Here is a 22039-nt window from a genome sequence, read left to right on the forward strand (position 1 = left end):
TCTTACACTGCTAAATTAGGGACGGCTAGCGCAGATAGCCCTCGTGTAGCTTTGCGCGAAATTCCAAAACAAACAAATTTCTTCTCCGTAACGACTTTAATCCCAAATAGTTTGGGGTCGGCCGGTAAATTTTGTAAGCCAAGGATTTTGACATCCGGGTGGCCGGCTCAGATGGCAATCATATAGGACGAGAATGTTCAGCGACGGGGATTCAAACTCGCGACCCTCAGATTACGAGTCTGGCGCAATAACCACCAGGCCCACAGTTTCTCTACTACCACCAGCAGCACATTAAAACAAATTCTAAAAGCTGCCTACCAAATTTTCATACTTCTTAAAATATATAGGTCAAGTGGGAACCCTATTAGCTCGCTCCTATAATGAAGTATAAAAACACCGGTATTATTTATTTTACATTAAAAAGAATAAACCTGACACTGGGAGAGGTTTTTACCTATAAACGAGGAAGTGAAAAATTATACTTGTACTTTGAGGACTATAAGACAGCTACTCCAAAATAATAAGAATAACATTTGATTAACTATTTCACTAGCACGTTGACAGAGAAACAACTCCACAGTGGCAGGTCTATTTTAAGATATAAGGAGACATACGTGATGCTGTTTAATTTCTCATACCTCGACTGTTAGCTGTCATAACATTACGGAATATATTAGAGATAATTGTCTGAAATATTTCACATATGATTACGTTCTCAGACTGTAAGAAGTATTAAGCAAAATAATTATTCGTGTATTTATTTCCAAAACTTGTAAGTTGATGTGCAACATTTATGATTTGTAAATCAATTAGACAATTATGTATTTTAGTACATATTTATTTCTCAGAATATTTACTTAATATGACACTTTCACTGAGGTGGATAATGTGTCCCACATATATGAGCCAGAGGTGGTGCTCTAGAGGGTGTTATATATGTGTCAATGACAGTGAAAGAGTTAACTAATCAAGCACGAAACAAAGGTACAAAATTAGTATGAGTTGCGGATCTGACATTTTCAATATTTAAGGCAGAAACACGGTTAAAAATCGTATTTACAAGTCTGAAATCTGAGCCTGTGGGAATGCATGCTATTTCTGGCGAAGAAATTGGATGATGGTGCCCCTTAAAGTTGTTTGTTTTGGATGCTTTGTGAATCGGGCTCAGTTAGCAGGAAGCCATTCTGCATGAAAGCACTGTTCTTGTCTGGAAAACTGTTTATTGGCGCATATAGAATATCTTGTTCGAGAATTCTGACATATCTAGCACTAACAGTGACCCGTCGCTAAACATATCAACAGCCGTGATTGTCCAGCTGCTCAAATGGCACATGTGTGGATTTCAGACGAAAGATCGTGAGAAGCTAGTGGACAATCCCTGTTCCGTTCACTGTCCTAGAATTGTGTAAATCTGGACTCGTCGGACAAAATTATAATGTTCCAAAATCTATGATATCAATTGCTTCGACGTACAATATCGCCTTGATTGAGGAGTGTCTCATACAATGAAATCAACTTCCAGGGGTTTTGGGGACTTGGCTTACACCTGTCTAGAAATAATAGCGACCGTGGGTCATATTCCATTTTTTACCTCACAACGCAAGGAGTGCATTCTGTTGGTTTTGGGCACTCTGGTCTTACAAAAAAATGTTGCTTTCCAACATGACTGAAACTACAATGTCACTTTATTTACTTTGGACAGCGATATTGCATGTTACCAAATGATTTTTCGCTGACTTTGCAGCCCTCCCTTCGTCCAGCTATGTGACCTCGAGAAAATGCCGATAATTCCTGGAATGCTTTCGCTCTTGGCGTGGCTGTTTGTATTCCGTGGTCTTTACTGAGTTGTACCTTGCTTGAGAAAAAGTTTAGACAAAGAATAAAATGTTTAAAAGACGTTGTTAATAAACTGCATTTGCCTGGGATGTTTTAAATGACGTTTTGAGCTGCTAGCACCAATCTTTGGGTGACTTGATAAAGATCTGCTCTATCAGCTCGAAACGTCATCCAAAGCTTCCTGAGGGTACCTATATGTACATTTCAGGGTTATTTGCATATGACATCATGAAGCCGGTCGATTTGCATTCTCAGAAGAGTCTATTTTCTTAATGATAGGCTTGAAAGACTATGAATAATTGGATTTTCCCTGTGAATTCATTTTAATACAATTATATATTTCATAATTTAAAACACCGAAGGTTACTTGCACCTTATGAAAACGATGTCTTGGGCCCCGTGATGAAGTTGGAATTATTTCTTCCATCGTAACCTATGCTCAGTCTAATGACCATGATTACGCACTATTACCCCGAAATTACAATTTCCATAGCAACAAGCTTTTGTGAAAGATGGTGAAGTGAATCTCGGGCTACAAATGAAAAAAGAAAATTCCACAGCCTTTACATTGTACGTATACGTGGGTTCCCCAGACCGCGTTTAAGCAAATTAAAAGCTCAAAATTTAAATTATTTTGGAGCTAATTGGAGGTCTGTACAGGTGTTTGGTCAAATAGTTTTGCTGCGATCCCACTATCTTCGGTCACCATCCTAGTGATAATAGCTGTCGATTTTGAGGTAAGGCTAAAAGCTTGTGACAGTTAGGCTAGTGAGCCTTTCTCAACTTGAAATATTTGTTTGTTATCCTATTAACGATACCAATGCGCTACTTAAAGACAAACCGTTCGCCTGAGATTCGGTAGAAGCAACAAATAGTGAGGTTCACCAGAAAGTGCATTACAGAGTTAAACCGAGCTCTCTTGATTTCAACTGGGTTGAGAAAAAGGAAGAGATAGGACATAATGTAAAACAGTATGAAAGAAACCTTATTCAATTTACAAAACACAATCGAAATTACAGGAGGACGGCGTCTTTACTGGATATTTCAAAGTTTTCTCTGAAGAACTACAAAATCTGTCCCCAACAGAGAAAAGATACATTATATATACAATTCCACAATTCCATTCTTCTCAGGACTTGTAAGCTACCTACTTCACTATTCATTATTCCAATCAAAAAATAAGGGAGGATGTATCCTCAAGCTATCACCTGACTCGCCAGTAAAATGATCACTGCCCACATTCATAAGGTGCATTGTTGTTACTTTAACTCAGTCCTTCTCACGAGAAAGGAAAGTGACACCATAGGTGTAGGATCCAGTGCAATAGGTAACTAGTGGTAAAAGAATTTATCTACTTAATTGACCAGACTTCTACGTTAAATCAATATAAACTTGTACATATGAAAATTTTGAAAAAACAAAATTAAGTGAACTTGGGTTCACTTTAATAAATAAAGTGGGTAAAATACCTTATAAGCTTGGATACTACATATCTGCCTGAATACTGCATCAGAAAAAATGCCCTCTTTCATCGTAACAGCTTTTTATGTAGGAGAATAGTTTTTCGTAACCACAGAATTTACTTTGCGGAAGAAGGTGTTCCTCCAGATTGGTTTAAAGTTTGGTTTTGGAGCCTCTTTTTGCCCTAAGTTCTTCCTACTGCGCGAGTTTGTTCGCTTCTATGAAGAACATTGAACGCTCTTTTGTTGAAAATGTAGTGTCTTTTACCTCTGTATTATTTAATTACTATTTTAATAATATATCTTGCTGCAACCTGCATGAAACGGGCAACAGAATGCACCTATCTCGGAACCAGTCCATCTCCTGTCTAGCTGACATGCGATTATGGTGTACTCAAAGGTATGCCGTATCTTAATGTTTACCTACAGGGTATCCAAAACAATGTGATGAATCACATAGTTAAAAATAATAAGGTGTTAATAACTTTTATTTTAACTAAATCGTGAAGAAATTATACACCTATAATTACTTAGAGACAAAGTGGGTGTATTTGTTAACGTCTAATATTAATAAAGGTAAAAATGGTAGGTCTTGTTAATATGCCTAGATAAAACTGTGATAATAAGTTAACAAATCGAGCTGATAATGCAGCTTCATTTGGTTTGCCTATTATTACAATAAACACCTGATTTTACAGACTTATTATTGTATTCTGTTCTTTTAATCCATATTCTTATTTGATTAATTCAGTTCAGTGTTGTATTGTTTTAGGTCAATTAAAACCTACATGAATTATGTCTATTTGTATAAATTTTCCAATATAACTGTAATAGGTTTTAATGTGAGATAAATTGTCTTTTATAAATCACCGAATGCAAGAAAATATCAATGATTCTATAACAGATTAGCATCATTTTGGGTTCAGGGGGCTTTGTTTTCTATTTGTATTGTTCTGTAAGAAGAAACTAGCGAATTGCTCTGGACTCAGGTTGCAAGCCTAACGGCAATGTTCCAATTTGTACGCTTGTTAAAAGTACCACTAATACTTTATGATTTTATAAATTCAGAAGTTATTATGGAGAATAGTTCCCACTAATTTATGTGCAAATACTGGATAAAAATAAATGATATTTCTCAAAAAGATAGAGTACTTGCAAGAATAAAAATTTATTATAACCATTTTAATATATTTCTTTGAAAAAAAAACATTATCAAAATGTTCATATACATGACTGCAAAGATAGACTGCAGCTTAGCAGATGTTTCGTGTAAGTTGTTATAATCTTTGTAACTGAAATTGTCAAATCCGTCTTCGTTACCGGTATTCACTTGAAAAGATGCCGGGATTTACTTTGACAAACATCCGAAAAGGGGAAGATAAGAACATCGGACACCATGTAAGTTGAAGCCAAGCCACTTAATTCCGGCCCAAAGAACACTCTTTCCACTACCTGCTGTGGTACCGCGGCCGCTGACATTTCTGATGAAAGAAATTGATCAGACGGCCGGTCTTTACTTCGAAGGTTTAGCGATCAGACGGCCGATAAGCTGGTCTTTACTTCGAAGATTTACAAACTAGTGCTGTTTGGACTGAAGGAAGCTAGCTGTGTGTTTCGTACACAAATGGGACGTCTGTCAACCAAAACACTGGATAAACAAATTAATTCTTGGTCAAATCTTGAGCAGCAAGTATAATTGCTTACATTAAAAATATATATTCATACGAAATATAACGATGTGTGAGTTTTTATGTACAAATATACTACGCTATATCAAACATTTGTTTTTTCTTTTTGAAAAATGATTAGTCGTATATTCTCTGGCCACTAAGAGGGGGAAGAGGAATTGTATATTTTTTAGCGTCTCTGGTTCTTAGGATCTAAATCCTTCCACGGAATAAAAAGAAAAGGAAGACCATAAACGCAAATACTTTCGGAAACTTTATAATAAAAGAAGAAAGAGGGCAAGTTGAGCTGAGAAAAGAACGAAACTACACGCTCGAAATGACGTTATCGGCAAAGATTAGGAATTTAATGAATACGTATAAGTTCTACTTTTTTTTTGCCTTAACTGAACTTTTAGGCTTAACTAACTCACTGAAAATATGTAATAACAATGAGCTTTTGTCAGTTTTATACATGCGTAAAACAGATTGTAAAATGTTGATAGTCGGTATAGTTGTAAAACTTGTACCTACAACTAATTTATTTTGAAGATTCTGTTCCTGTTTATTCGACAATAAGCTGGAAAACATTTATGAAAACTATCTAATTGTTACTTTATAATCAGTCCTCCGGTGGGACAGCGGTAGGTCTATGGACTTACAACGCTGCAATCCGGGGTTTGATTCCCCGTGGTGGATACAGTAGGTATCCCAGTCTAGTTTTGCTCTAAAAGAAACAAACATTATACAAACAATATGAAGGTGTCAATTTATATATACAAAGGAAGCGTAACTGCAGAATATATATATATTCTATATAACTATCCTAAATATTCAGTTGCTATTACTGAGAACTCCTTCCACGTATAATTGGAATTGCTGTTACTTATATTTAATTAATAATCAATCCGTCACGTCCACCCGCAACGAAATCTCAATATTTTATATGTCTATTCAACCAGTTTCTTATGTGATTGCTACATGTACGTTTTTCTCAGGCAACTGAATTCATTTAGCCTTGCTATAGAGGAAATCAAATCTTAACTTCTGACCCAAGTTTAACTCTTCACTTGCCCCCAGTGGCACAGCGGTATGTCTTTTAAATCCCACATTATAGCCTGTACCCATGGGATCCTTTTAATTATGCAGCTTCTTCAATTTCGTTTTTTGTTTGAGTCTGTTCTGTTTTGTTCATTAAAATGTCGTTTATCACAGGTTTGGATTTGCTGTTTTTAACGCAGTCCTTCCTTTTAATGTTAATTTTTGTTTAACTGTTTACGTATTAATTTTCTATACACACACACACACATATATATATATATAAGTATTGCTTTTAGAAGCTAATTAACATTTCGCTTTAATTGCAGAATTATTAAAGCTTTTACTAGATAAAGTGACATACAATTTTTATCACTTGTTTTCTGTAAAACTCTTGATCTTTTAATAACTAAAAATCTTACAATCTAAAAGTTATATTTCTTGTTCTACTTTGAAATCCAATCTAAAACATCATGGTGCTTTAAGTATAGGGTGAGAAAACTTGTATATCATCTGGAAACATTAATCAAATATGGACGATATTTGGACATGCTTCTTCTAAGTCACTGGAATTTGTTTCTTTAACTTTCGTATTTATTTTGTGTATCCACAAGTAGGGAACAAGGATACATAGAGAGACACCGAAGAAGCGGGAAAACTTGTCGTCAGCCTGGCGCTGACTGGTTTTATCGCCGAGATGCCAGCCAAGTTCAGAAATCATTTCTCTAGACGGCCAGTACCTGTAGAGAACATGCGGAGGCTACATTTCATGAAGGCCAAAAGTTGGGGACTTGTACTTATACGTGAGGGCGAGTAAAATCCCCAAATATCAGTTAAATAGGACAATATTTCGGCTGGGCACATAATTATGTCTCACCCTGTATATCAGTAATATAAAATAATGATATGTTTTCTTCGTCTTCTTCGAAACTTTGATGTATAATCATATCTCCACATTATCTCAAATCTAGATTATCCTGTAAACATTTCAACTCATAAGCAGGCATAATAAACTTACTTTTAAGTGTATACAGTAACTCGACTTGTAGTGTATCATTCCTAAGAACTTATGAGTGGAAGCAAAGAGGAATATCTTATAATATACCAAGCACACTACTTCTGTGATATCCAGTCAGTGGCACAGCTACCATTTTTTAAAAAGATATATATATACAATATATATTTAATGCATAAATATAAAATATATAAGTAATGTCTACCCTTTCATTCATTCAAATTTTATTTCAATATATCACTGATTATAACTGCTTGCCCCCAGACCCCCCCCCCCCCCCAAGGCTTCGCATGTATGCATCCACATCCATTTGATGCTGGCTATGCCACAGTATGTGCCGACGAAGCCTTTGGCTCTAGACCAGGGCTCATCATTTATTTTAGTATCTGTTGATTTAATTTTTATCAGTTATTTAATCAGTAATTGATCCAACTCTTTTTACTAGTAATGACAACTTAATCTGCGAGGCTACTGCCGGTTAAATTATCACAAGTATCACAAACACGATGGGTTGGAAAAAGAACTGATTTAACAGATGAAAGCATCGTCTTCGCGCATGCTCCAAAACATGTGGGCAAATTCCTTTAAAGCTTCCAGACGTATTATAATCCTTTTCCTAACTGTTATTATACAACACCTGCAAACTTATATCGACACTTTCGGCTAACAATACAAATATCAACAATGTGTATACTTTATTCACATTTAAACTTTTGGCATAACAATCTATATAAATATACACATACACACACGTTTGATTATCATAAGGTTTAATAAGTACCTAGTTTTAGAAATAATTTTCCTTTACTTATGCTTTCATGCTTGACAGTTGCTTTGTTCTCTTATTGTTAATTCGAGGATTACAATTTATATATATAAATACTTTTATTTCTCGTATAACTTAAACATAACGAAGTGTTGAAATCATACTTTTAACTTTACCATGACATGTCTTTGTTCTAGAATCTAGACGGGCCATTTTGTTCATTTTTGCGGTGGGGGGATTCCATTTTGTTTCGGTACCTAGCCAGCTGGTACTGATAACGCTTAGAATTACAAGTAAAACAAAACACTTTTCATAAAAGGAAGTAAATGTAGGGATGGCTGATATTAATCCTCCAAAAACAATGCAAACAGGATACTAGGGATAGCATTGGCATTTTTTTTTTTGCTTGTTTGCTTTAATGCATTGTTTCAATGGACATAGGAAGGTTGTATTTATAACCGAGTTCTAAATACAATGATGTCCTAACTGTAATATTTATTGTTTATCTATTATTGGCTGGTTATTCCTGTTTCACCCTTTATTTGAACTTTTTAAAGGAAGAGTAAATTTTCTGTAGAAAAGCTGACTTTAAGGGGTATTGTGATTTTTAACAAAATTACTGTTTGTTATTAGTGATACTTATAAAAGCGGACACTCCGTTTGAAAATATGTCACTTCAGTGAAATTGGTTGACAACATTGTTTTGGTTTTTGAGTTATCATGTGATAAAAAAGAAGCAGAAGAAAGAAGAACAAGAAATTCAAACTTTTTGCTATGAATTTACAGACATTCCCAGAATTTGTGACTCAGTCATTATATAGATATTATTATAAAAGGAAACACTGTATATTATTGTAAAGTTCTGATGACCTGTTGAGGAGATATTTAAATATCATTTTGATGAACAATCCGAGCCATCCCTACATAAGCAGTGCTACCGCCTGCCTGATAAAGACTTCTCCCTCGCTGTAGTTCCACACTTAATCACACCGTAAAACTAAAGCTCTAGGAAGTACTAAATATGGGTTAGGATCTATGAATTAATTGTAAATCCACGCAGTAATTCCTTCTTACCTAGCAAATTAATATGTAATCATTGGCAGTTCAAGTACTAAAGATGGGTTAGGATCTATGAATTAATTCTAAATCCACGCAGTAATTCCTTCTTACGTAGCAAATAATATGTAATCATTGGCAGTTCAAGTACTAAAGATGGGTTAGGATCTATGAATTAATTGTAAATCCACGCAGTAATTCCTTCTTACGTAGCAAATTAGTATGTAATCATTGGCAGTTCAAGTACTAAAGATGGGTTAGGATCTATGAATTAATTGTAAATACACGCAGTAATTCCTTCTTACGTAGCAAATTAGTATGTAATCATTGGCAGTTCAAGTACTAAAGATGGGTTAGGATCTATGAATTAATCCTAAATTCAAGTAGTTAAGCCCCTCCCGACAGAGCAAGCTAATATGGAGTCACCGGCAGTTCAAGCCACTGGGGATATGGAAAAAGAAATATACGGAATGGGGACTCAGTATCAATAAATGACAGGAGCGATCCCGAACCAAGGGAATCTAATGTCAAAGAACATCTAGAGTAATGGAACCGAGAGTATGCACGTGCTGTACCATTTGCACGCGGTAGACGATAAAGCTGATGAGTGGGTGAGGCTGTGAAGACTTAACATTCTGTGACGAGACGGTGATTTAATGATTGACTAATGAGAGAATGGACAACGTTATAAATACATAATTACAACTTTTGGTCTCCCCCTACCCTCTTTACGAGATAAAGTGTTAGATATGGATAAATTTCTCTAATTAATGTTGGCGTTAGATCTAATTTCGCTGACTTATAGGTTAAATAAATTGAAACAAAACTCTAATGTATAAAAAACATATCTTGTTAGCGCGTGAACATCTATACTGACTGACACCAGTTTTTACGGTGTCTACAAGATTACAAACAAGGAATACACATGTAGATCTTCCTTAACACGGGAATTTTGCGTGTTTCACTTTGCTGAACGTTTTGTGTTGTCAGAAATCAGATATGCAATTTGCTAAACGATGACAAAGATATAGAAATCGACTTGATGTACTGAATGAACTGTGGTAAACCTGTTTATTAACATCGAGTAAAAAATGCAAGAATAAAATGTAACGAACAAATATAGCATGAACCAGTAACTCTTTAATAGCAATAATGATGAACAAATTGGTAATATGTACGTACTTTAAGATTATTCACGTAATAGCGAAAACTGGAATTAAATAGATCGTGATAAAAGCATAATAAATATAATGCCCAATATAAATATGGTTGTAACAACAGCAATTAATGACTTATATAAATATGGTTGAGACAACAACTATTAATGTCCAATATAAATATTGTTGTAACAACAGCTAATAATGCCTAATATAAATATTGTTGTGACAACTGAATTATTTGTATTTGCCGAAGTGTAGAATGGAGTAAACTGGGTATATCGGACATATCAAATTAAATTATTATTTTCACACATTTAAAATTCATTGGCTTTAAGAAGGATTGTGAGTTAGTTATCACTTTTAAAATTACCAATTTCGTTTCACTTCAATAATTCTTTAATTAATAAATGACTTAAATATGAGGTACGTAAATTTATGTCTCGAATATGATATGGTTATAATATATATATGAGTATATCTTTAACGTAGACAAATTCTCGTATATTTGTTTGTCCAGTCCTTATTTGACGTTACAGGAATGAGTTTGTAAATTTGTGAGCAATGTCTTGAATATGATATGGTTATAATATATATGAGTATATCTTTAACGTAGACAAATTCTCGTATATTTGTTTGTCCAGTCCTTATTTGACGTTACAGGAATGAGTTTGTAAATTTGTGAGCAATGTCTTGAATATGATATGGTTATAATATATATGAGTATATCTTTAACGTAGAAAAATTCTCGTATTTTTGTTTATGCAGACCTTATTTCACGTTACAGGAATGAGTTTGTAAATTTGTGAGCAATGTCTCGAATATGATATGGTTATAATATGAGTATATCTTTAACGTAGAAAAATTCTCGTATTTTTGTTTGTGCAGTCCTTATTTGACGTTACAGGAATGAGCTTCTGAAGTTTATTATAACGTCTGTTGTGTTTAAAACGTATAGCTGATTGAAATGATTGAAATTCTGAATTCGAGAAGGCTTACTTACTAAAGATTATATATAATGAATGCACTGTCACTGAGATAGCATATTTTCTGGTGAATGTCGTTAACTGTAGTGTTTAATCCCATAATGACAATTAAAAGGAACACTACGCTAACCTAAAATGCACTGTGTGTTGCTATAAGAAGAAATAACATTAATTTATATTTTATTACCTCGCGATGTTTTACCGTAAAATATTCCTAAACGGAGCAATGAATGCTCCTCGCACTTAATTCTTATAGTACTAGTCAATAAAGTCTGAGGGCCTGACATGGCCTGGTGATTAGGGCGCTCGACTCGCAATCTGAGGGTCGCGGGTTCGAATCCTAGCTGCCGAACATGCTCGCTCCTTAAATCGTGAAGGCGTTATAATTGTATGACCAGTTCCACTATTCGTCGTTAAAAGAGTAGCCCAAGAGTTGGGGGTGGGTGGTGTTGACTAGCTGTCTTTCCTCTAGTCTATCACTGCTATATTAGACACGGCTAGCACAGATAGCTCTCGAGTAGCTTTGCGTGAAATTCAACAACTCAAACTATACAGTATGTGGCAACTTCTTTCAAGAGTTTTGTTGTTTATTTCAACATGATGTTTGATAAGCTCTAATGGGTTATGTATAAACAATTATCGAATAGCTGTAAGCCCGATCAAACTGTAATAACAAAGTCTTTAGTTAGTTATAAAGACTTATTCTACTAATAAATAACAACAAAAATACACCAAACAATTGATATTAGTTTTGTTAAAATCCCCCATATTAAAAGTATACCAAAATTAATTATGTTCTAAATTCGGATCACATATCCTCCTGCCTACCGGTCTGTTTATGTCTACTTGTCTATATTTTAATATGAGAGAGTTTTTTGTTTTTGCATGTAAATTAACGGTTTGTATATTTTGTTTTTTGTTTACACTTGAAAATATATCGTTTACAGATTAAATGCTGTATCATAAAATGCTGATAAATTAACTTTTAGTTGTTGTTTTTTGCGCTATCTACAAAAATCCCGAGTTCGTTATATCGTCTAATGCCTTTTCCTGTTTATTCATTTACTTCTCAGTTTTCTAGTAAATATATAACATCTTATCATTGTCTTTTCTACAGTTAGACAAAAATACACGAGAACTTTATGTTTTCAAGTAAAAACAGACCTTAAAAAAAATCTTAATTGTCAGTCTGAAGCAAGTATTATCCTATATAAATAAGTATTGTTATCTTAGTCAATTCACAATGAAGTAACTTATATCTGCTATTGAAAATTCCCTGCGAGATCTTGGGGATCTTATTTAATCTCATATTGAATTATTGGATCACATCTGATCATTTCTGGATAACACTTTGTTTTGACATGGTTATTTACAATTCGTGGTTAAAGAATTTAAAATCTGTTAGACTATTAAGTTTGACTTAATTTGCGCCTGGTAATAAGATAATTCATTGTAATTAGAAGCTAAATATTAGGTTGGGTTACTAATTTGTAATATATGTGTATTTATAGAATGCTTTATATATAGCAACCAAATCTGGTAACGGTATTAATTCGCTTATGCTTGATAATGGATTGATACTTGACTTGAAAGCGTATTTCTTATAGAGTTCAGAGGTCAATATAAAGACGTGATATTTGCACGTGACTCAGTATCAGATTTGATTATCAGTGAATTTTTATGCACCACTTTATTCTTGTATTTTCTGTCTACTAATTAGCCTGTCAGATTGTGAATCCGAGGTTCGCGTCCCGTTGCAGCACAATCGCGTTTGGCAGTTTGGAGCCGTGGGTGTGTTATAAGAGTGACGGTGAAATTCCATTAATCAATGAAAGTAGCCAAGAGTTGGCGATGGGTGCTGTTAACTAGTTACCCTCCATCTAATTTATCAGTTAAATATGCTCCCGATAGCTCAGCGGTAAATTTCAGAGTTTATAACCCTAAAATTATGGGTTCTATGCCTGTGATGGGCTCAGCGCAGACATATCCCATTGTGTAGTTTTGCATTTAACAATAAAACAAACAAACACTTCAATTAGGGACGAGAAACGTAAATAGCTCTTGCGTATCTTTTCGCAAATATCCGAAACAAACCAACAATCAAACAATTATGTCTAAAACTACCTATTCCTTTCAATTTTATTTGTAACTATCAATATTGGCTACCTTTTGGGACCAACTGACTAGTTCCTTAGACAGATACACAACAGCTGCTATTGTTTGACTACCTTTTGGGACCAACTGACTAGTTCCTTAGACAGATACACAACAGCTGCTATTGTTTGACTACAACAGTAGAAATGGTAGGAATAACATCAAGGTTCTTGATAATTAGTTAGTATATATATATATGTACATTTACCGTTTGGTTTACATCAGTGTGTAACACACAAATGAAAGTATTATTATAAGACTATGATTTACAACAAAAAATATTAATATATATATAGTGGACACTTGTATTATTCTATGCTATATACATTTATTGTAGATTCTCTTACCAATTTTTTTAAACTAGTGGTCATATTTCCTTTCATACATAATATGAGTCTCTAAGATGACATCTGCTGGCGAGATATTCTTTCGTTGGCGTTGTCTTTCTGACCAATCGTACCGACTCCTATATGTCGTTGACTTGTCACATAGAGGATAATGGCTGAGGCACGCCAGTGTTTTTTAAGTGTCTTCTAATTATCCTATAAAAAGCACGTAGTCTATTATACTCAATACAAATTTCTCTCAGACCCCTCACGATAGTTGGACGAAGTGTAAAATCGCTAATGTGGTCTCGCTGGATTCAGTGAGAGGCTATGAGCTAACTTTTGTGTTTGCTTCTGTACTCAAAGGAACGAAAAAAAAAGTGATTCCTCTCAAGGGGGGGGGGGAATCTAGCGGCAATCATTTGGTTTTGTTGTATAACTAAAGACAGACACCAACTTTGCCGTAGGGCTAGACACATAGTAAGTAAAGAGATGAGACAGCTTGAATTGATGACCAGTTTTATAAACCACATGATGTAACATCACTGACCTGAGTTCTTGTCCATAACCGCTAGTTCTTGTTAATTCTCTGGTGGCTACACGAGAATTATTACAAGAGAAAGTGGACAGTATTCCATATTTATTGTCATTGTTAGGCCAACTGGCTTATAGTCTTCAAGTTTGCTAAATAGTTGAATATAGACACCAACTAACCACGCATCCTCTCAAACCGATGGATTTTCACAAACTAGCCTAGATGTGCTTGCGTTTCAGAAACTTTAGACATGAATGAAAGTTCTATCTACCTAAATGCTCCTATACTTACTGAGATCTGGCAAGCTTTCATGGAGCCCTGAAAAGACGCCATTTTACCAATCGAATTCAGTTTCTTTATCCTTTTTCGGCACTGAAAGCAGTCGCAACAACCGAGGCCCCCCTCGATATCCAACACAAGCGTACAATGCACAAGCCGCGTTTCAATGTATTTTCACTAGCAACGCTCAAGTCCTAAGGTCGAAATGAAAGCAGGTAAAGATCGGCGTCTGTTATTGTCGTGTTCAGCTGTACATTACAGAAATTCGAGCCAAATCTCTATGTATTTCCAGTTCGATAAGCCTGTAGATATTCAAATAAGTGTTATATAAACTTGCGCTTTTCTACTAGCTATTTTTATCGAAAACGGTTGGATAAACAACGGCAACATCTATACCAAAAGTGGTAGTTAGGAACTTAAACAGATGTTACGTCGCGTTTTAATGTGGAATGATGTGACTTAAACTATCGTCAGTTTTACTGTGATGTACTATCAAATACGCATTACTATTAGATGTTATTATGTACCTCATTACTTGTTTCATAAACACCTGTTATAAATACCATTTCAACAGGCACCTCGGAATGTACAAAACATTGGGGCAAAGGCATTCGTAAATGAATAAAAATTGTCTGACAGGAATGAAAAATATTATTCAACAATACTTACTGTATCATACATACGAATACATACAATGTACAAATTAAATTGTTTGCTGTGTACTGCAAAATTGTAAGTCATACAAACAATAAGAATATTTCTGATTATAACTAGTATACACACTATACAGATACACAAAAAGTTACTTACAGTGTATTGTTTAGAATCTGCCAAAGAAATGTATTTATATTTCGGCAGCTGACTACATAGAAAAAGACTAAGTACATATATTGTTGCCAGTAGAATATTGTGGGATAGTTCAATGATATTCGGGCTTCAATTTAATTATTGGGGGCATGAGCCCCTTAATTTCCTCGGTTACGACATCTATGCTCAACTAAGATTTTATGTGCCGTAACCGGGCCTGCCTAATGAATAATGGTATTGGCAAAAGGCCTCATAGGAAGGCAGTAGCATGCAATGATCAAGGTACAGTCAAATGTTATCCTAGGCCTACACTCTTTTACTGGAAACCCCTAATAGGCCAGTATCTAGTATGTTTCCAAAACTACTCACAGAAAAATTTTAGTTCTAAATATTTTGCTGTTTATCTTAGAAGACTTAATTACTGTATCTTAAATATGAAAACTTATTTTGATTGTTAAAACTTTCAAACATGTTACCCATATATATTAATCGTTTATATTACCCCCCCCCCCAAATTACCACATTTTCCTCAACTAACTACGCATCAAATTCCTTTTGAGTTTATAATTATATTTGTTATAAGTCTCTAATATCATATGACTCACACAAAAAAAATGAAAACAAAGATATCGTTAATATTGAAATTAATCTTATTAGTTACTGCTGGGATCCACTGTTTATTGTTATATAGAAATTTGGTTGTATCTCTTATTGACCAATTTATTATATATTTTAGTGTGCACTCAAAGAGACGGTAGTTTTAAATATATTTTGTTAATAGATCTATTTTTAAGCATTAAGAGCATCAATGAAACATGACTCCCGATGTCAACAATCTGACGGACTTCATTTAAAATGTTAATACTGTATTTAAATAAGTGTATAAAAATGAATTGATTAGGATTATTCAGTTTTCATTACTCGGGAATCGAGTTACACGATCAACTATAGAACAAGCCCAAAGTGTATGTTGCAGTGTAATTATTTGCTACACTACGTACAAACCTCATGCAGGCACTTTAAAAAAAAAAAGAACAAAAAACAAACATAATTTTGAAAATTTGGTTTATTAAAAAGATTTGGAGTAGACTAAAAGGGCCGAAATTTTAACTCGGTTCTAATTTTGCTTTAGTATACAGTTTACTGCTGCATTTTATAAAGAGTTTAGTTTTAAAACAGAATAGTAAACTGAAAATAAATAAAAATGAAGAAATGGAGTATCAAGACGTTAATAGTAAGTGATATTGTTTGTAAGGAAACTTTTAATTTTTCTAACATAAATAAGAACGGAACCTTATTCTACGCTTTATGTACCTGAAACTCAGTTCTTGCTATGCACTTAACAATTGTGGAGCAAAGCTGATGAAAAACGACGTTCTTTAAACAGTAAAATGTAGTAATAAAACGCGATAATTTAAAACAGTATTCTTAACTAGTCCATAAAAGGTTTTCAGCACTTATTTCTGATAGTATCGAAATCTAAACATAAGAGATAAACGTAATTTTTGTATCTGTTTAAGTACACACATGCATATAACGATATAAAAGGATAAAAAAATACATATTAAAATGTATACCTGTATCTGGAGTTTAAGGACAATCTCTTCGTTTCTCACCAAGCGTGATTAATATACCTGATGGTTTACTTTAGAAATACGTAACATACAGTTTCCAAGACTAACCCTACTGCAGTAGTGATGCTCTTACATAATATAGTATATATAGCTTTATGTTTAGGTTTTCTTTCCACATATATTCCCTTTCAACTATCGCAGTCAAATGTGTCTTTCTAATGTAGGTTCCTATGTAAAATGTTGGTCTTGCACCAGATAACACAAAGGATTGTTTGTTTTTTTTCACTTATTCTCTCAAAGCTTTTTGTATTGCTTCAAGAACTGAACTTTGTGTAAACTTGTTGAACATGAAAAAAAAAAAGAAGAAAAAAAAAAGGCCTCTCAATAAACCAGTAGCGACAACTTAAAATTATGATAATCAAGTTCGTAAAGATAAAGTTAATTATTCCTGAGAAGAAAGTGGAGATGTATTTAGGAAACCGATTGTTTGATGCAAACCAAAGGCTTTTCACTTATCACTAGGGTAGCAGAGCGCAGCCGCGGAAACACAGCTTGTACAAAACATAGCCTCCAGTGTACATCTAAATGGTAATTTATCATTCAACACGGTTGAACTTAACAAAAGTGAGTCCCGCCCCTTACGTAGCGGTGCCTACTTTAAGTGGTCGATAAAAGGACTCATGAATGCTTTTTCGCTACAATTTGATGGAAGACCTTTGGACTAAACAACAAATTACAGTTTTTAGGTTATAAATTTCTCTTAGATCTATACAAGTAAATATAAACATAACTACGTATTATGATACATAAATAAAGTGCGTATATTTATGAAAAGTGAGCAGAAATTGCAAGCGGACTCGACAATGCGTAATACGCAAGCGCACTCAACAATACGTAATACATAAAAGGATAAAACATAAATAAGAATATTTCAAAATATGTAGTTACGGATTTGTAAATGATCTCAACCATGGACTTAACCTGGGTCAGGGCCTGGCATCACCTATAGTTAGGCCACTCGCATTGCAATATGAGTGTTGCGGGCTCGAATCCTCGTCACCGAACATGCTCGATCTTTTAGCCGTTGGGGGTTTATAATGTGACGGTCAATCCCAGTATTTTTTGGTAAAAGAGTAGTCCAAGAGTTGGCGGTGGGTGGTACTGACTAGCTTTAGTTTATCTCTGCTAAATTAGGAATGGCTGGTGCAGATAGCCCTCGTGTATCTTTGCGCGAAATTTAAAACAAACCAAACCAATTAGCCTAGGTCTGACAACATAAAAACATGATTTAATATATATATATGCTTGTGTTGGTTCTGATGACGAAATTCCGCGTGTAGTAATCCATTTTAAGTGAACAGCTTGTCAAACTAAACCAATTAGCCTGGGTCTGACAATATAAAAACATGATTTAATATATATGCTTGTGTTGGTTCTGATGACGAAATTCCGCGTGTAGTAATCCATTTTAAGTGAACAGCTTGTAGTTTGTGTGAAGGGGTGGATTCTTATTTTTGGCCTTTAAGATGTAAACACACATACATATTTATATATAGTCACACTGTTTACTTACTTGCACATCGAGGAAACATATCAGAAAGAGGATATGTTTATTCACATTTACACCTAAAATTATCGATTCGATTCAATTTACTATTACAAGGTTATTCAAGTAGTTGTGCTACAATTTTGCTCAATTTTGAAACGATCACATATTTCTTGGAAATAATAATGATAAATTACGATCAGAGTAAGCTGTGTGCTTAGAGCAAAACTGAAAATTAACCTGGCCATCAGTATAGATAATTTAATATATTTTTCTTACGTTTCTGCTTATAAAGATTAGACTGCATTCTTTCACAAATTGGGTACCTTCGCTGTTAACGATTCTTTCGGCCGTAATCCCAATAACATCTTACGATGATTTCCTGAAACCTTAAGATAATGGCTAGAGATTACTGAAAGTATAGTAAGGAGTTAAAAATAGATGACGATGAAAAATAAAAATAAAAACGTTAAATTTGCTTATTCGAGATAATATGGATGAGATGAAAAATGTGCTGAAAAATAATGAATTTAAGAATAACTTAATTAGCGTGATTCTTCAGTTAGAACGCCTTATCAGACATAGGTTTTGACTCTTTTTAACATAAGTATCTTCCATGCACGCGGAACCCTGAGATACATACCTGAATTTAAATAAAGAAATACTCTTCGGATTAATAGCCAAATCTGATCGCTAAAATATATTGTTAAGCCTCGTATGCCACCCGTGAGCTATAATGCCTATATATTCCATTGTTAAACCTGGTATGCCACCCATGAGCTATAATGCCTCAATATGCAAAAGTTTCGATCCGGCATTTAAAGATATTTTACGAAGGTGGAACCCAAGTGTGTAAAGAAAAATACTGCTACGGTTAAAAAAAACAAAAAAACAATATTACTGTAGTCAGTTTCACATTGTATATATACTTACCACTCTAAGCTCAATGGGAAGGGTGGTATGTTTTTCTTATATTAATTATACGGGGCTGGTCATATGTGAGCATAACGTTAACTAATAAACTAATATAGAAAACCTGTACGCCCCTCAGCTGATTTACAGTAAACAATTGAGTAACTTAACAACGTATTGAATAAAGATGCGGGTAACCTATTTAAAAATAGATTCGTGATTTTTTCTTGGTAAACTACATATAACATTAGGTTCAATAAACATCAGTATCATTTACAGAGTTTGTATGATCTTATGATAAAAACCCTTTCAAACTACCTGCAATACATAAATAAATATAAATTCAACTTGGCTGATTAGATTTACACCATAATGCTAATTATACATCATAATAACAAAACGGCATGGTTAAGTAAAATAACACAGACACCACATGTAAATTAGCCGGTTTCTTCTTCTTCTTCTTAAACATCATGACAATCTTTCTGCTCGTTATATAATTAGAGTTTATGGAGTGACAGCTTTCTCCGATAGAAAACATACAACAGAGAGATTTTTTTTATACTTTGTAACAAAGTTAAAGTAGCGGTCATGTAGTAGTAGTAGTAAACAGAAAGATTTGTTTTAAACACTTTTTAACAAAGTTAAAGTAGCGGTCATGTAGTAGTAGTAAACAGAGAGATTTGTTTTAAACACTTTTTAACAAAGTTAAAGTAGCGGTCATATAGTAGTAAACAGAAAGATTTGTTTTAAACACTTTTTAACAAAGTTAAAGTAGCGGTCATGTAATAGTAGTAAACAGAAAGATTTGTTTTAAACACTTTTTAACAAAGTTAAAGTAGCAGTTATGTAGTAGCAGTAAACAGAGAGATTTGTTTTAAACACTTTTTAACAAAGTTAAAGTAGCAGTTATGTAGTAGCAGTAAACAGAGAGATTTGTTTTAACACTTTTCGGCGAAATGAAAGGAAACAGATTTGTTAACTATCTCTCCAAAGGTTTTTGGTAAACTCTGCAAATGGTGAGGCAAAATCTACTATAAGTTGGTATAGTTGTTATTATACTGTTGGTGCTGAAGGAAATATTACCAAAACAATTGAAACCAACTGAATTATTGCATATATATACAAAACTCCAACCTAATTATTGTATATATATATATATATATGTTACCTAAATGAACTTAGGTTACTATATGGTAAAGTAAAACGGACCCAAAACACCGACTGAATTATTGTGTATATATATTATTGTTATATATATATATTTATTGTTTGTTTCAAAGTAAGACGTAAGAATTAAACTATTTTCTATTTACCCCCCACCCCCCGTATGCAAAGATAAGTTTTAACCTAACCCAAGATGCAGTAACTTTCATGACATCTATAGGGTTTATATTACTAGTAGTAAACAAATATTTGTTTTGAACACTTTTTAAGGAAATTAAAGTAGTTTTATGTAAATGAATTTTCAGCGAACTCGTACGTATATATGTATATATGTATGTATATAGTGTTGAAATAAAATTGCTGCTGGAAGTGAAATGAATCTATAAATTTGCGAATTGGCGATAATAATTTGCGACTAGGATGTTACTGAAAATAGAAATAAGAGGAATGTATAAAAAGCAGTTCGTCTTACTTCATTTTCCACCAAGGTTAGATTTAAAATGGCATTTCAAACATATGTCATACATTGGTTACGTGTAATCAAATACCAGCAACGCTAAAAATGTTCTGCAATGTATATACTACAACAAAATCGCGTTTCTACATTACACTTATAATACTATTTATGTGACACTTGCAGAAATATGACCACTAAGTAACAAGTAACTAAGTCAAGAATGTAATAGCGGCTTGACTCCTACTTCCTTGTTTTACGTACCTCAATGACTTTTTTCATTGTTGTACAAGTGTCGACTTAGTCTTTGCTGTATTAACCTCCATAATGAACTACCATCGATGGCTCACTCTTTACTGATTATAGAATATTATCATGCTTTTGATATGTTATGTTCACTCCTAATATTACTCTTTAGCAGGGATGTCCATCATTTCTAGAGCTTAGGATAAGTCTCTCCTCAAATCTTGTGTCTCTCCTTAAAGATTTGTTTTGAACAATGAATTAACAACATTTGGAGTTGTCAGAATACATCTAAATATTATGTTGGCTATAAATCAAGACTAACTTTTTGAGGTTCAAGTCAATCTGCATTATGTTAAAACATAATATCATAGTCCTACTTGTCCATCCCCCTCTCATTGGCTCAGCGTAATGCTAAAAACCGGGTTTTCATACCCATTTGGGCATAGCACTGATAGCCCATTGTGTAGCTTTGTGTTTAACAACAAACAAACAATCATAGTACTATTCTCAACGTTTCAGAACATACTGAAGAAATGCACGTCCCCTCCAAATACAACCCTTTGTGTCTATGGTGTAAGCAAGAAAAGTAAAATTTAACGGTAACCTAATTAGCCTCTGCTATTTCATAAATTTTATTCCCTTCCCCCAGAGAATATACCCCTTGTACCTCCCCACGCCTCTTTAGACTCATTGTGGGATGTTTATGTAATAGTTGAAATGTAGTAAGTGCAAAGTCGCACTTCCCGAGTCAATAGCATTGAATTTAACACATGTTGCTGGGTGACCCAGTATAGGTTCATGGTTTAGCTAGTAAGCTGTGGTATAAAGTTAACACATGTTGCTGGTGACCCAGTATAGGTTCATGGTTTAGCTAGTAAGCTGTGGTATAAAGTTAACACATGTTGCTGGTGACCCAGTATAGGTTCGAGGTTTAGCTAGTAAGCTGTGGTATAAAGTTAACACATGTTGCTGGTGACCCAGTATAGGTTCGAGGTTTAGCTAGTAAGCTGTGGTATAAAGTTAACACATGTTGCTGGTGACCCAGTATAGGTTCATGGTTT

The 22039-nt window shown here is 34.1% G+C and overlaps 1 long non-coding RNA gene across 1 annotated transcript; it reads right to left on the minus strand.

Annotated features, from left to right (window-relative positions):
- Positions 1-6057: 6057 nt before the first annotated feature.
- On the minus strand, positions 6058-20609 carry LOC111087283. The gene is made up of 3 exons (XR_002611991.1): positions 20595-20609; positions 9801-9804; positions 6058-6142 (listed from the first exon to the last, which is right to left on the minus strand). It is a non-coding gene; the product is annotated as an uncharacterized LOC111087283 (long non-coding RNA).
- Positions 20610-22039: the final 1430 nt, after the last annotated feature.

Source organism: Limulus polyphemus, unplaced genomic scaffold (assembly GCF_000517525.1).
Source record: "Limulus polyphemus unplaced genomic scaffold, Limulus_polyphemus-2.1.2 Scaffold1958, whole genome shotgun sequence".
NCBI lineage: Eukaryota > Metazoa > Arthropoda > Merostomata > Xiphosura > Limulidae > Limulus > Limulus polyphemus.